The sequence below is a fragment of the Schistocerca cancellata genome, chromosome 1 (genome assembly GCF_023864275.1).
Source record: "Schistocerca cancellata isolate TAMUIC-IGC-003103 chromosome 1, iqSchCanc2.1, whole genome shotgun sequence".
NCBI classification, from domain to species: Eukaryota; Metazoa; Arthropoda; class Insecta; order Orthoptera; family Acrididae; genus Schistocerca; species Schistocerca cancellata.
The window spans coordinates 530,316,763-530,334,896 of NC_064626.1; positions in this window are offsets into that span (position 1 = coordinate 530,316,763).

The window sequence follows — 18,134 nt, forward strand, 5'->3', positions numbered from 1 at the left end:
ATCTGTCATCACCGTAACGCTATCGCCATTACTAAAAGATCCTGTAACGAAGCGTGCTGCTCTCCGTTGGATCTTCTCTATCTCCTCTATCGTTGATATATATCAACGGGGAGTGTTGAAAATGTGTGCCCCGATCGGGACTCTAACCCGGGATCTCCTGCTCGAATGGCAGACGCTCTATCCATCTGAGCGAGCGAGGGCACAGAGGATAGTGCGACTGCAGGGATTTATCTCTTGCACGCTCCCTGTGAGATCCACATTCCCAATGTAATGTCCACACACTACATTCGCAGTGCCCCTGCCCACTGCACTCATTACACGCAGCAGACAATCATACCGAGTCCCGTAAGAGTTCGGGCAATGCGTGTGCATCCAGCACAGAAGAAAAAGGTCAACGGCCCGCTAGACTTAACTATACGTGGATGGTATCTGTTCTTGCGGTCATGGCTTCGAAAAGGTATACCTCCTCATCTTGTCATTCTTGAACAAAGCATATGCTATTACCAATGGAAATTCATTACGTAAATCCCTAATCTTTCTGCTCTCTCGTTTCTACTACCGTCCCCGTATTCTCCAGTCTCCTGTGACCGTTTCTTCCATTCCTTCCCCTACAATGGCGTTCCTGTCACCCTTGTTTATCAGATTTTCACCTCCCTTTACATTCTAAATTAACCGTTTGTATCCTAGTATACCTTCTCATACCTCGTTACCTTGTACTTCTGTCGTTATATCTGTATTATCATCGGCAGCCTAGGATTTCTGTCGAATCTAATGAGAACAAACCTATCACAGAACTGTTCACAGTGACTCTCTGCCTTACTTTCCCGTTATATGATTTTCAGCTGCTACACTCGCTACTCTCGACAGACCAGAAAAGCTTTTCTTCTTTCCATCTTTTTCCATTTCGCTTCACTGACTGACCACGATATCCAGATATCTGGTTTCACACAGACCAGATGTTCAAGAATGGCAGTTCACTGCCATGAGATATTTCAGCTTTGGAAGATCACGTGACCCTCTGACACCAGATCCACACCATCTATAGCGCTGCACGGCAGACAGTGTGCGCTGTTAATGGGACACCTAGATTGACAAGTAAGTTAACAGTGTGAACCGATTTATCAGTGTGGCGCTGCACCCTCTCTGGCATGGGCACGGTAAATGAGTTTGGAAGAGAGTGATAACGCCATTGTATCGTCTCCTGAGACAAGAGAGCCCACATCTGTTTTGACTGGTCTTTGGTACCCTAGATACTCACCGAGACGTAGACGACGTTCGAGCTTGTCCATCACAGTTTTGCCATAGAGAGATCTGAGGATCTTTCTGGGAGTACATCAGCATCACAAATTCATAAAAACTTGTGTCATGTGTTGACGAGCATTATCCTGTTGAAAAAGGGCACAATACCACCACACACTATGTACACGTGAGAACACAGGATGTCCATGACATATCGTTGTGTCATGAAACTTCCTTCAGTCACTAACAATCATAATCTGAAGTCCTACCCGATGGCTTCCTACACCATTACGCAAGGAGTAAGAAGTGTTGCGTGTCTATAAATCGTTGCAAGAATGGGCAATCTCCTAGGTCTCCACCATACTACTCTACGATAGTCATCCCGTATAGTGAATACTTAGTCATCGTTGACCATAATGGGACATCTTTCGTCAGCATTTCGTGCTTCCTGGTCACAATACCATTCCAACTACACATGGGACGGTAATACTCTAGTCTAGCTGCTACTAGTCTCCGACCAGTGGTGGAAGACAGAATAGTATGTTCGAGGCTAGTAGTTGTTCTCGGATATGTGAAAGTTTTACGATGTGGCTGGTGGTCAGGACCTGCCCACAACTTACCATGCAGTACAACATCGAGCCCAAATGCCCCAAAAATGTGGATATTTCAAGATTCGTCCAGTCAGCCAAACGGAGATCAGTTACAATTCTCTCAAGTGCTGATAATGATGTCACATACGAGTACTCTGCATCTCCGTGTCCTCCACATTAATGATTCAACATCTCTATATGTTCGCGCCCCTTATATACCAGATCTGGTAACAACAGACACAAATGTACTCTAATAGTCGTTCTAACTATCGCAGAAAATTGTTAATCATTTACACATCAGCCGATGGCGAGTTGTTCGTGTATGAAGTTACACTGACAACCGACCACGCCTTCTGAGTGTTTCACATTTTTTGTTAGGCAGTTTATTTCCGCCAGCGAGCCACAGCTGTAAAGGGTTCAGCACTAGCTGTGTCTTCATTTGTGTCATTTCTCTGCAATCCGAATACCCTTCAGTGACCCTTGTAGGAAAGATGGAACCCAAGTGTGGAGAATCAGTTATTTCTCGTCAACCCCGCATGCAGTCGGAGGTCAGTCTGAAATGAAGGACACGCACTGACAGGGTGGGGCGAGGGAGAGCAAGGGAAGCCAACGCCCTGGTGGGAGGGTCGGAATGAAAGGCGCGCAAATTATTCTCGCCCTCTCCACGGTCCCGGGGGGAGCGCTGTGCGCCGTCGCAGCTGCGCGTCGTTCCCCCGTCGCGGCGGCGACATGCAACGAGAGTGGCAGCCGCCACCTGCCTTCGTCACGCCCTGACGAGCACGCCGCCATTTGGCAGTGAGGGCGGCGCCGTCCTGCACGTCACCGCACTTCACTCTGGCGCCCCCCACGGTTATAGCACTCTTCTTTCTCTTCCTTCTGTGTTTCTTGACTTAGTCTTTGTTTCTTGAGTTAGTCTTTAAGCCAGTTCTTTCACTCTGCCTATTTAATGTATTCCTAAAAGCCCCCTGACTGCCTTTTACTTGTCAGTGTGCAAGGCGGATGCGAAACATACTTTCATCGCTCTAAAACTTGCCACGAAATCCAAGAAAAATACAATGGATCATCGGACGTAGACTTTCTGTCGACCCTAGTACCCGTCAAAAGTCGATGAGTCAAAAAGTTTCGAGTCTTTTACAAATAATCATGTGCATCAATCTAATGAATGGAATTATGACCAGACTAGGCATAGACATTTAAGTGTGCAATGATTGTGGAAGGTGCTGGTTATCCTATCGAGATCTCCAGTTTCACTGGTCTCCAACAGCCCTACACAATGGTTACAGGTAAATGTTTGTTGTTCACAAACATTATTAAATCTCTGCTTAATAGAAAATGTATACCGTTGCCTCCCAGTTGGGTCTCTCAGGCCTGAGTTGTTTAAACTGACATAAATTGTAACTATTTTGACTACTTCTGATGTGAATGACTTTTGACGTGTAAATACTTTTAAAATAATTTTATTTATTTAAAGTTTACATTTTGAAAAACACAATTGTTACTCTTTTATTGGTGGTTTTTATTCTTATTGCTAATTTGCGCGGGGTATACAGACAACAGCAGAATATTCACTTGTAACATGTAAGTTGACATTTTCTAGCTTTCTTCTCTGCACGGTATCCACATCTTCTCCTTTTCTCTGCTGATGGTTTCACCGCACTATATACTTCTGGTGCTACTAATAAATCACTCTTAACCCCTTCTAGTTGGATTCCCAAATTGATGACAGAAGTCCGATGCTCATTGTTCTTAATTGGTACTCAGCATCATCCCAATTATGATTACACTTACATTGGACATGTTGAAGAAAACCACCAATGACCAGCCCCTTGCTTTTCTCTTCACATTGTGGCATCTCGTCTCCTGGTCCATGGCGTCAACGCCGACCTTTGTGGCACTGTCTGTCACTATACTTCAGGCTTCTTAACTTGTGATGATGACATCTTTGGTTGTTCATGATGAGAGCTAAGGACGGCAACAACTTCGCTTTTTCTTAGGATCATAAGATCCTATCATCACATCTGTAGAGTATACTTCACATCCCTTGGGTGAAGGCAGTTCACCTTTGTTTTTTCGGACAATAGCGACTGCTATCAGATCTTTTGACAACAAACAATGAGCTAAATTGAGAAATGTAAAATAATTGTTACGTGTATTTTACATCCTGATTTTTCAAGTTCAATCACCAGGGTTTTCACAACAATCTCTCCAAGCCGCATGGCTCTGGTTTCTTCCCCCTTCCCCATCTTCCAGGAGTGGCATTTTGCTCTGTCACAAACTGCACAGAACTTTATTTTGTACCTACCGGATTTTGGTGGAATTTGTCGAAATGGAAGCGACCTCGACATGTGACCAACTGTTTATCTACGCCCAAGCACGATGCTGGAATGTTGCCATTGCTTAGGGTAATTTCACACGTCTCAAAAACTTGCCTGACTGGTTCGAATTTGTCACTGATCTATGTTCGCGTCAGGCTACAGCATCATGAAAGTGCAACACCATCAGAATAGCACAGAAGCGGTTGTGAGACATAATTTCATTCGATCTTCCTTGTTGGTCCACATACACATTTTGTTAATGAGAGGCGCACGAACGAAAACATTAAACAAGATTCTCCATTATTACAGTTCCTAACCGAATAACATGTAGGCCCCTGGTCCTCTTTCCGTACAACCATTTTGCTCCGCCTACCAGAAATTCACGCTTCAGGAGTTACAAGCCATATCTCATTCCCATTAAAAGAAAGCAACAAATCACACTCAATAGAATTTGCACTAAATGATTTCTCCAGAATCGTAAAGGGAATTTTCCTGATCATCATGTTCGTGCAGTTCTGTATTTTCAGCGTCTGCCTCATTGTCGTCATCACTGGAAGATTCACATTCACTAGGTGGGTTTTCAGAATCAGATGACTGCACCAACAATTCCTTTAACTCCTCATCTGAAGTCCTCTGTAACATTTTCACTGTCGTGAAATAATTCACTAAAATAAACGTTTGCGTTTCACAAGGAGGACTGTTGAATTCTGAAAAAATAACAGCGTTAATCAACAATGGCAAATGACGTAACACACGTTACGCAGACAGACTTCTGACTTTTGAAAAATTGCTCTAACCACACAGGCCTGCGAGACCTGTACGGGAGGAACCGTGCGTCAACACTTTAACACGAATGAAATGTCGTGTGGCGAGGGTTTCCCGTCGGGTAGACCCGTCGCCTGGTGCAAGTCTTTTGAGTTGACACCACTTCGGCTACTTGCGTGTCGATGGGGATGACGTGATAATGAAGTCAGCACAGCAACCAGTTCCTGAGCGGAGAAAATCTCCGACACAGGCGGGAATCAGTTTAACTCGAATCCATAGGTATATTTTTTTCCCAAAATTATGACTAATTTGTAAAATTAGTAAAAGTCATCAAATTTAATTAAAATTAAATGTATAGTTTCTAACAGAAAAAAAACTGAACATCATGTTCAAAAAAATGTTCAAATGTGTATGAAATCTTATGGGACTTAACTGCTAAGGTCATCTGTCCCTAAGCTTACACACAACCTAAATTATCCTAAGGACAAACATACATACCCATGCCCGAGGGAGGACTCGAACCTCCGCCGGGACCAGCCGCACAGTCCATGACTGCAGTGCCCTAGGCCGCTCGGCTAATCGCGCGCGGCTTGAACATCATGCATGGGCCTCTTAGGCCGATGGCAGATAAAGGTTTTTATGTTTACTATCAGTACTTTCAGTAATATGTAAATCTTGGATGTGGTTTGAGTATTTCCAGTCTATCACAGCCACAGCGGCGTCACTTTACTGTCGAAGCAACTGAGCAGAAGCCACTCCGACGTACCGTATGTTAACGTTTCCGTATGTACTTAAACTGTTGAACATTTGGGGTTGACGATTTTGCTCAACAACGATATGGCTGTGGTGGCTAAAATAACAGTAGAATATAAGCACACATATCGAACGTTGAGCGTCCTTGTCCATTTCCAAGGAGTACTTCAGTGGTAGATACTTCACTTTCTATAATCCAGCTTGTACACACTGTAGCCTGGAAAATTCATCGGAGGCCAAAGCAAACCTCCTTAAGTACTATCTCATCGACAGGAGCAAAAATCTATAAATCTGAGCAATGACAAATGTCATACGTCTACATACGACACAGACAATTAATACATACATCGCTGCTCTTGCTACTGTAGACGAAGAGTGCAAATATACAGAGACGTCCTTCCTAACCACTTTTAACAATAATAAAATTTTAGAACGTTAATTACGAACTTCTCTTCTTCCACAGTTAACTGGTTTGAGTAAAAAGTTTTTTATTATTTAAAAAGCAGAATCAAAGAGATTATTGTTACAATTTAAATCTTGATTTGAAACATGGATGTCGATGACTGATTATTTGGATATTTTTTAAGATTTCCATTATGACTACCTCTTGCTCTTGGCACAGACTATCATGGTGTATGAATTGTTTCTATTTAGTGAAATATGTTGTTGGGTTAATGTTATCGAACGTTTACTCTTCAATGAATAGTTGAAGGTGTTCAGTTGGATTCTTCATTACTTTTTCTTCAGCAAACAGCTTTAATAAATGACTCATTACCAACAGAGATGATTGCAATCATAATAAAACTGAAATTCTCTGACGAAAAAGCAATTATCACGATAGCTAAGGGCAGCTCGGTGGTGATATTAGAAAGGGCTTAATACATAAACGAAAGCAAAAAACATTTCGATGAAAGTAATACAATGAGACTTGATAAGAACTCAGCTGCAGAAGCACATAAAAAGTTTAATCATAAACTCAGAAAATGTTTGGAAAAAATTTCTTCTACGGAAAGGCAACAACTAAGAGTTATGAACCGAAGCGCACCTACTTTAAGAGCACAACTTAAGGTTCACAAGGAACCTTGCGGGTCCGTTCAGTAGAGTTAATCGGAAATGCTTCACTTTCTTGAAGTCACATTACCTTTATAGTTATTAGTGCACAGCAAAAGACTATTATCAATAGTTCAAGTAAATTTATGACATTCCAGTATCCACCAACATGAAGTTTGTGTCTCCGGATACCGTGAATCTATATATCAATATTGCGATACACAATATTGTCGAGATCATTAGGTATAACCTAGTTGCTCGGAACATGGTGTGAAATAAATGAGTTTCTCGACTTTCCGTCTTTGATCTTGAAATACAACTATTTTAAATTTAATAGTTAAATTAACCGTTCTAAAGACGGCCTAAACATGGGAAGAGGCAGTTCAGGTCTTCTGTCCCATATACAGGGTTATTACAAATGATTGAAGCGATTTCACAGCTCTACAATAACTTTATTATTTGAGATATTTTCACAATGCTTTGCACACACATACAAAAACTCAAAAAGTTTTTTTAGGCATTCGTCTCAATATCCTGCAGAACTGTAGAACCCGGTCCCCCATCTGGTGTACGTACAGTCGGCCGCCTCCCTGCACGTTCGTCTGTCTGAAAGGACTCACGATCACACAAACGCCCAAAAAGGACTTGAAATGTTCTGAGATGTAGTTGGTGTCTGTAAATGTACTTGTTTTGCTATAGCCGTTATGCATCTCGACCGTTTCTATGTGCTTAGCCGTACACAAACACTATGCTTGTTCTCGACATGAATATCGAACCAATCTGTTACTTCGGTACCCTGCACTGTTGCAGTTAAACAGCCTGCAACACACAAGGAACACACGGCACTTGGTCAGAGGGACTTTCATTCGTCAGCGCCACCTATCGTGGCAGCGGTGAGCGTTCACACGCGTTTTCATAGGATCTTTCTTCCTCTGCTTCCCAACAGAAATAAGTCTGTGCAGTTGTCGCTTTTATTATTGCTGTAAGAAAACTGCCAGGAAATATAAGAACAACACACGACGAAGTGACAATATTAATTTGGAAGACTAGAATTATAAATACTTCTCCTCGTCATGTTACGAAACATTCAGCGCAAAGATTACAGCAATTTTTAAAAAAAATATAATTTTAACATTACCTTTTTTTTACAATAAATAAGAAACGGCTGATTTTGACTAATGCCGCTTACCAGAAAAATATATTTCATGAGTTAGGTGTACAGAAAATCCAATGCTCCGATTGCGATGCGTGCTACACGGGACAGAGCGGGAATAGAATAGAAGCTCGCTTCGGTGAAACATACCGTACCTCTGGAAAGTAGGGATACAGCTGAAAAATTTAATTTTGCCGCTCACCTCGTTGAGAGCAGACATGGCGCTCATGTGTCTTGTTGCAGGTAAAGCTGCTGCATTGAGCCGAGAAGCGACGGTTTATGGACCTTCTGCAGTACGTCGTGATATTTTGCCACTACAGTCCTCCTGGCACCCACCTGCATAACCAACAGGGTGAGCAGGTGGTAATAGAAAATATCGACTTCTGAGAGATTTTTGAAGACCACCTTGTCAGAAATTAATTCATCGCTATCCATAAGCAGCATACCTAACACCTTCTGCTTTTTCTTTGTTTTTTTATTCCCTTGCCCCATATGGCCGGGGACTGGACTGCCAGTGGTATAATATCCTGCTTTTGAGCCTAGAACATTTACAGAAAATTTAAAAACGTTTTACAATACAGAGTAGAGATGATTGAAAATATAGAGAGATACATTGTTCGTTAAAAGTTCAAAAAGGAAATAAAAGGAGTAACAGGTTAAGATGAAAAGCAAAAATAGGCATTTAAAACTTCAGTATGAAATGCCAACATTAGTTAAAAGGAAGGAATGATCTTTCACTAAAGAGCTGAGGACCTGCGCTGGGTGAAGAAGTTGTGGGGAGGATAAACGTTAAGATGATTCTTTTTATAAATTCTATAAGCCGTTATGTGGTATCTGTAGGAAGAGGGGGGTTGGTAAGGTGAATATTGGGAAAGACGGAAAGGGAGGGTGAGTGGCGGCTGGACAGTTCCGTGGTAGTATCAGGAGCGGAAGGGAGGGAGTGAAATGGAGCAGAAGGGGGAAGCCCTTATGTGGAGTGGAAATATGTGGTAAAGGGTATAGCTGGTAGCATGAATAAATATCGGAGTGGGTTTCACGACTGGGAGTGGGGCTGGGTTGAAGTTGTTTTGTGGTATGGAGCGTGTGTGCGTGCAGGAACGGTGGAACGTGTTCGTAGATGCGCGGAAGCAACCAGTGTTGACGATTAGAGGGAAGACAAAGGGGTTATTGGAATCTAGTTTGCAGATAACATAGATGTGGAGGCGTTCGGTGTGGGTAAGGAGGGATGAGGATCGGATGAGATAGTAGAAGAAGGTGGGGAAGGTGAACGGATGTGGAATGCGAGACGGACTGCACGGCGTTAGATGGGAAGGGGATCCATGCAACATTTGAATACCAGGTATGAAGAATAGTGGAAGTGTGTAATCCCCTAGTTCAGTCTGGTAGTAGTTTTAGCCTCTTGTGGGATTTCTGTTGAATGGTTAGGAGGTGAGGTTTCCGTGTTAGCTGCCGATCGAGGGTTAGTACAAGATAGTTATTCCACGGTATTTTAGTGTACTAGGTACCTGGACAGGACGGTCTTAAATGGTAACATAAAAGTCATGAGGACGGAAGATGGAGGTGGTTCGTCCTATAACGACTGCCTTAGTTTTGGAGGGCTGATCTTGAGGAGCCACTGGTTACAGCAGGAAGTATACTGACGGAAACCAGACTGCAGAGCGGGATGGAGTTGCTGCATGTTCAGGTGTTGATGGATGCGTCGGGAAAGGAGGGGCTGTAGGAGAAGGTATTGGTAGGAGGTTTGTACGGTTTGAAAAATCCTCCTACCAAATTCAGTAGTTTAGCAGGGTAGCGGTGTAAAGGATTGCAAGTGGTGTAAAGGGTTGCAAGAAAGAAGTGCGAACATTCTTTAAAGTGACGGGTAAATAATGCAGTCGTGAGTAGGGACGTGTCCCGTTTATGGTGATGCACTTCTTTCATGTCGTGTGTTGTGACTGGTGTGCAGGGTATCCTTCATCTGCGTTGGCCGTCCCTTATACAATACACCGAATATTTACGATATGAGTGCCCGGATTGTATTTATTTCTGGGCTGTTTTTCTCTTCAAACGATTGTTCCTTTGTTCTCTTTACTGATGTTATTGTCAGTGTCCACTATAACAGTGTAACTCCTTTTTACATTAAAATTCATGGTTCTGTTTCTAATTATTGAAACAGAGCTAATAAAGGCACTTCAGAAATGTACAGCAGTCACAGGTTTAGTGGTGACTGTTTTGACAGGCATAGACATGTAGGGCTTTAATAAAAGGTATAACACTAAAAAAATAATAACAAAATAAGAAGCAAAGACAAGAGAGTGTCGTTAACATTACAACTATGGTGTTAGTTACATATTTTTGCGGGATTCTAGGATCACTGTACGTAGATCTCTATTTCTTCAAAAATATCGAAATTAGTACACGTGGGTACATTTAATGTAAAATTTCCATGCCTGTTGACATGTCCGAGATTGTTTGATTCTCATTTCTAAGATATATAGCCATGTCACTGCTGTTTTTGTAAGTGTCCTCCCTGAACCGAGAAGCCAATTCGCTACCTGCATTTGCGGCTCCATCCCGTAACCGTCCCTTCTCTGAAAAACATCTTTAAAAAAGAAAATGTCAAAATAGGGTTTCAGACACGTAAAAAACTAGGTTCTTTTCTTCGTCAGTGTATAGATGCAAAGAATAACAAATTAAAAATGCTAGGGATCTACAGAATTAATTGCGGATCTTCTGAGGGTTTGTACATTGGTCAGACCGGTAGGGATTTCGCTATGCCATTCAGGGAACACACATACAAGAACTGCAGTGCCATGAGTAAATATATCTTAGAAATGAGAATCATAAAATCCTCGATAACTCAACAGGTATGGAACCCATGGGGTAAACATCGATATGCTCGCAGAGCTAGAGACCACATCCACGATCAAATAATCCCGCAAAAATAAGAAACTAACAAAACCATCTATCATTTTTTAAGTTCCGACGAATTAATGATTGAGTAGCTTATCATTAGTTCCGATGCACTACAGACCACCAGTAGGCCATTAGGCTTTTTAGCCCAAAGTTTTCATCCCTGCACCTTTGTTACTAGACGCAACCATTTATATCAGTTGCTACATACCCAGTTCTTCACACCAATCCCTCCACCAATACTGGCTTCTCACACATTCATCTGCCTATCAGGCGTTCATGAGTTCGTTATCCTAACGGATATAGTACCTTAGTTTTAACAATGTATATTTAATCCGTTTTCTTGGCTACATTGTTGTAGGCTATTATGTGACATAGTTATAATAGTGTATCTCTCCTCATATATTTGAAATAAACAACAAATACAAACCATCTTATTTCTTTTTAATGGATTTCATGCACTTCTGACAAGGCTTGCCGATATGATTTCATCAGCGTCCATATGTACACTTGTAAGCCGGTTAATGTTTCGCTGATTTCTATAAGAGAGCTTCATTGGTTTAGTTTATTTTTAATAAGGTTTTCAATGTTTTCTGACGACTCCCCTCCTCCCCCTCCTAGCTATATACTCTCGTGGACATTCTCCCCCCTCCCCTCCAGCCTTATTTTCCATACTATGCTTTGTTACATAAAGTTACATAAGCACCTTTTGTAGTAAGGCCAATGAGGCCAGGTCACCCCATTTCTTATTTCGTTAGGTATTTGTATAAGCAAGTGGCTTTTCTAACACTAAGTAGTTAATCTATCGCAACCTATTGATGGGCCTCTGCCCCTCTTTTTCCCTTCCTGGTACTCTCCATTACTCTCATCCCCTTCCCATCTCTTCCTCCCATTCAGGTACACACTAGTTGTAATGTTAACGTTGTTCCCCTGTCTTCATTTAAGCATTTAAAACATTCAGAATGAGCACACACCTATTACAAGACTTTATGTCACAGTTAATAATTCATAGTTTTGTTTTCACACATTAGCAGATGCATTGATATTATGCCAATAGGAGGTGGAGTCCTATTATGCATGAAAAATGCCTTAGCATTTGGACTATGGTTTTCAAATTGTTATGCCACAATATTCTTAAAAAATGTTCTAAAAAGTTTTCAAAGTGTGGAAAGAAAACTCTTTCGATTATTAACTCATTCTAATTTGGTCTCACAGAGGACGTCTCATCATTCGCATGGCACGATTTTATGTTGTTTTTTTTTATTTCAGTGTGGATTGTTCAGATTTTATTCGTAATCTCTTTCAGCTGAACTGGAGAACTGTCCGAAACATGCGGAAGAATTAGCAATGGTCAACGTCTGGAGGATGACGAAGGCAGTTCTCACATTACAGCCCTTATCACTGCGATTTTTAACATGTAAAAGTTTTTTTTCTGTATTCGCGTCAGTATGTGCGAACTTTTAACATATACCAATGAATGTTGTAACCAGATATCTTTGCCGCGCTCCTGAAAAGCGCAGAATATCGCGATAGCTATAAACTGTTATACGCTGCTATCGATCAGTAAAAAAACGATGCACCTATGTTTCAAAATAACAATTGCCAATTTTTACTTCTGCAGGGAGCCGCGCCGCTCTCTAGTTGTTCTTCTGTGAATGTGTTGCGAGTCGGACGCAAAAGTATTGTGCTCCATACTGATATAATCATTTTATTGTAACTTTAAGAGTTTAAGTGATTAAAAATATATGTAGCCACAAACAAGCGAGAATGTGTATCATGAAAATTTGCTCCACCGCCACAATGGGTGGCCATGTTAATGTAAGTTTCCGTTTCATAATATAATACTTGAATCCTTGAAGTTTATTTAATTTCAAAGAAAATCTCTCAACCTTATTTTCATTAGTTATACTTGTGATAATCTTTCCTGTTTAAAAGATTTATGCAGCTTATGATCCAGCGTGTGTTCTGTCGGAACAGGAGGCTGTCGTGACGACATCGCTATAGTATTTATTCCAAGTTCTTTCAGTTCCGTTTATATGTTCGTACAAATCCAATTAGTTGGTCCCTTAGGTTTCTTTCATGTAACTTCTGTCTGTTTTCTCCGCGCGATCTTCCTCCGAAAAAAATTTCTGTTCATTTTTTAGTAATTTTCGATATCGCGAATGAGAAAAGACAGCCGCCTCCTGCTCCGAACGGAACACCACGACTTTTCTAACTTCGGAGAGTACCGCACGAATTTTCCGCTAAAAGGTAATAGAATTTCTTAAAGCTGGATCAATTACACATGTTGCTGCTGTTCTCCGACAAATCTGGTGTGATTAATAGTAATTTATTCTATCACGATAAAAAGAACCGATTTTATTTTTACCAAAGCAACAAAGCTTTCAATTAAATTACTAAAAAAAAAATCGTACCAGACAGTGGAAACCACTGCATTAAAGACTCATAATGTGTATCCATAGAACATGTGCACTGTAACTGAAACGTGTCATAATGATCTTTCGATCGGCAAAAGATTCCAGACGACTCCCTACTCAGGTCTGCAGGAGGGAATGCCAAGTGCGCAGTGACCATGAGCTGAAAGTAGAACAACCAACGAAAAAAATTCACCATTCACAGCCATACTCTCATTAATACTTCAGCTTTGTCACAATAATTAAAAGCTGGCTGTATTTCTACATTGTGATAATGGAAAACCAATTTGTCTGAGCTATATTCTATTAAATATTTCGAAACATTCAGAAATTCCTACAAATACATCACAGTAATTTCCGAGATATTTACGTGATTTTATCGTTAAACCCAACAGCACAAATATTCAAAATGTCTAGTGTTATAACTTTTTTCAAAAGATACTATCAAGCAGTGTATGATTTACTGTATGCTCCAAAACTAATTTCACAACAGTAGAATGTTTCTGTAATATATCCATTATTTGTCAAAGAAGAACGTAATAATGACACAAACAGCACTATGTTCCAGACCATCTGCACTGTAGTTGCAGCCACCAAGTCACAGGTTCTTTATTCCAGTACTTTTACATTTTTGAATCCCAAAAAGGTAATATCTTTATCCATTTTACTCCTGCAACATATTCATTCAGTTAAGGCATATAATGTTAAAATTCTCTCTGACGCTACCTTATTCTGGCATAACATCTCTTACAACATTGAAAAAACTGAGTACAGGAATCTTGTTCTTAAATTCCTCAATTTTACAATGAACTAATTTGTATATATACTTTTCAGTTCCTTAAGAACGGACCCAAAGTGATTATAGTTGGAATTCAATCTTTATTTGACAACTGGATGTTGGTGATTGATTATGTTAACTTATCTTTTTTTGATGACGTTCATTATGATGAGAAAATACGCTGGGTTCATATTATCAAGTGCTTAAGCGTCAACGAAAGGTTCATCTACATCTACATCTACATTTATACTCCGCAAGCCACCCAACGGTGTGTGGCGGAGGGTACTTTACGTGCCACTGTCATTACCTCCCTTTCCTGTTCCAGTCGCGTATGGTTCGCGGGAAGAACGACTGTTTGAAAGCCTCCGTGCGCACTCTAATCTCTCTAATTTTACATTCGTGATCTCCTCGGGAGGTATAAGTAGGGGGAAGCAATGTATTCGATACCTCATCCAGAAACGCACCCTCTCGAAATCTGACGAGCAAGCTACACCGCGATACAGAGCGCCTCTCTTGCAGAGTCTGCCACTTGATTTTGTTAAACATCTCCGTAACGCTATCACGGTTACCAAATAACCCTGTGATGAAACGCGCCGCTCTTCTTTGGATCTTCTCTATCTCCTCCGTCAACCCGATCTGGTACGGATCCCACACTGATGAGCAGTACTCAAGTATAGGTCGAACGAGTGTTTTGTAAGCCACCTCCTTTGTTGATGGACTACATTTTCTAAGGACTCTCCCAATGAATCTCAACCTGGTACCCGCCTTACCAACAATTAATTTTATATGATCATTCCACTTCAAATCGTTCCGCACGCATACTCCCAGATATTTTACAGAAGTAACTGCTACCAGTGTTTGTTCCGCTGTCATATAATCATACAATAAAGGATCCTTCTTTCTATGTATTCGCAATACATTACATTTGCCTATGTTAAGGGTCAGTTGCCACTCCCTGCACCAAGTGCCTATCCGCTGCAGATCTTCCTGCATTTCGCTACAATTTTCTAATGCTGCAACTTCTCTGTATACTACAGCATCATCCGCGAAAAGCCGCATGGAACTTCCGACACTATCTACTAGGTCATTTATATATATTGTGAAAAGCAATGGTCCCATAACACTCCCCTGTGGCACGCCAGAGGTTACCTTAACGTCTGTAGATGTCTCTCCATTGATAACAACAGGCTGTGTCCTGTTTGCTAAAAACTCTTCAATCCAGCCACACAGCTGGACTGATATTCCGTAGGCTCTTATTTTGTTTATCAGGCGACAATGCGGAACTGTATCGAACGCCTTCCGGTGGTCAAGAAAAATAGCAACTACCTGGGAGCCTGTATCTAATATTTTCTGGGTTTCATGAACAAATAAAGCGAGTTGGGTCTCACACGATCGCTGTTTCCGGAATCCATGTTGATTCGTACATAGTAGATTCTGGGTTTCCAAAAACGACATGATACTCGAGCAAAAAACATGTTCTAAAATTCTACAACAGATCGACGTCAGAGATATAGGTCTATAGTTTTGCGCATCTGCTCGACGACCCTTCTTGAAGACTGGGACTACCTGTGCTCTTTTCCAATCATTTGGAACCTTCCGTTCCTCTAGAGACTTGCGGTACACGGCTGTTAGAAGGGGGGCAAATTCTTTCGCGTACTCTGTGTAGAATCGAATTGGTATCCAGTCAGGTCCAGTGGACTTTCCTCTGTTGAGTGATTCCAGTTTCTTTTCTATTCCTTGGACACTTATTTCGATGTTAGCCATTTTTTGTTTGTGCGAGGATTTAGAGAAGGAACTGCAGTGCAGTCTTCCTCTGTGAAACAGCTTTGGAAAAATGTATTTAGTATTTCAGCTTTACGCGTGTCATCCTCTGTTTCAATGCCTTCATCATCCCGGAGTGTCTGGATATGCTGTTTCGAGCCACTTACTGATTTAACGTAAGACCAGAACTTCCTAGGATTTTCTGCCAAGTCGGTACATAGAATTTTACTTTCGAATTCACTGAACGCTTCACGCATAGCCCTCCTAACGCTAACTTTGACATCGTTTAGCTTCTGTTTGTCTGAGAGGTTTTGGCTGCGTTTAAACTTGGAGTGAAGCTCTCTTTGCTTTCGCAGTAGTTTCCTAACTTTGTTGTTGTACCACGGTGGGTTTTTTCCGTCCCTCAGAGTTTTACTCGGCACGTACCTATCTAAAATGCATTTTACAATTGCCTTGAACTTTTTCCATAAATACTCAACATTGTCAGTGTCGGAACAGAAATTTTCGCTTTGATCTTTTAGGTAGTCTGAAATCTGCCTTCTATTACTCTTGCTAAACAGATAAACCTTCCTCCCTTTTTTTATATTCCTATTAACTTCCATATTCAGGGATGCTGCAACGGCCTTATGATCACTGATTCCCTGTTCTGCACATAGAGTCGAAGAATTCGGGTCTGTTTGTTATCAGTAGGTCCAAGACGTTATCTCCACGAGTCGGTTCTCTGTTTAATTGCTCGAGGTAATTTTCGGATAGTGCACTCAGTATAATGTCACTCGATGCTCTGTCCCTACCACCCGTCCTAAACATCTGAGTGTCCCAGTCTATATCTGGTAAATTGAAATCTCCACCTAATACTATAACATGCTGAGAAAATTTATGTGAAATGTATTCCAAATTTTCTCTCAGTTGTTCTGCCACTAATGCTGCTGAGTCGGGAGGTCGGTAAAAGGAGCCAATTATTAACCTAGCTCAGTTGTTGAGTGTAACCTCCACCCATAATAATTCACAGGAACTCTCCACTTCTACTTCACTACAGGATAAACTACTACTAACAGCGACGAACACTCCACCACCGGTTGCATGCAATCTATCCTTTCTAAACACCGACTGTACCTTTGTAAAAATTTCGGCAGAATTTAACTCTGGCTTCAGCCAGCTTTCTGTACCTATAACGATTTCAGCTTCGGTGCTTTCTATCAGCGCTTGAAGTTCCGGTACTTTACCAACGCAGCTTCGACAGTTTACAATTACAATACCGATTGCTGCTTGGTCCCTGCATGTCCTGACTTTGCCCCGCACCCGTTGAGGCTGTTGCCCTTTCTGTACTTGCCCAAGGCCATCTAACCTAAAAAAGGTTGTAGGGGATGATGTTTTCTCCTTCATTCTTTTTGATTCACTAATCCACGAACAACGCGTCCAGCCAGTATGCACAGAAACACCATAAAACGCAAAACTTTCTGCACAACGCATAACCCTCTTGTTGCCAATTCTGCAAAAAGCCATAAATACCAAAGACAGTAAATATAATAAAGACAGTTTAACTTATCAAAGACTTTTTCAGCAATGTTTTCTGAAATTAGTTTGAGTTTTTTTAACTAATATCTTACTGTCGGTAACTTCAAACTTATTCCACTAGATAAAACATTTTTTAAACAAATTCAGAATAAGAAAAATTATGGCTCATTCTGAAAAGCAATAAAATTAATATTATTCATGTTGGATTCCTGTTTAAACGCATATACTGTACAGTTAATTCACATCACCATTTTATTTATTTTGTTCAAACTATGAAACACTTGTATAAAAATGAAGCTGTCAATTCGTGCTTATTGGTATATTTATGGGATGTATTGTGTTGTTTACTAAATGATGGCGGTATGTCAGTGACCAGTTCCATTGTCCGCAGCTCGTGGTCGTGCGGTAGCGTTCTCGCTTCCCGCGCCCGGGTTCCCGGATTCGATTCCCGGCGGGGTCAGGGATTTTCTCTGCCTCGTGATGACTGGGTGTTGTGCTGTCCTTGGGTTAGTTAGGTTTAAGCAGTTCTAAGTTCTAGGGGACTGATGACCATAGATGTTAAGTCCCATAGTGCTCAGAGCCACTTGAACCATTTTTTGAACCAGTTCCATTACAACATCTGCTCTCGTGAAGGAAGTAAATCTATAGGCATGCAACAGGTGGCTGTTCCACGATGCTTTGTCCTAGAAATTTAATCAGGGAACGAAGTTAGCTTACACTGACCATTTCGGCTCTCAGGTAAGCATTTTTTGAACAGCATTAACTCTTGCTTCTGGAGAAGGAAGCTCTGCCGGTATCCTATGAAGGAGAAGGGGGATGCCATCGAAAGCATCACATGGTTTCGAGATGGCAGTAACATCTACATCTACATCTACATTTATACTCCGCAAGCCACCCAACGGTGTGTGG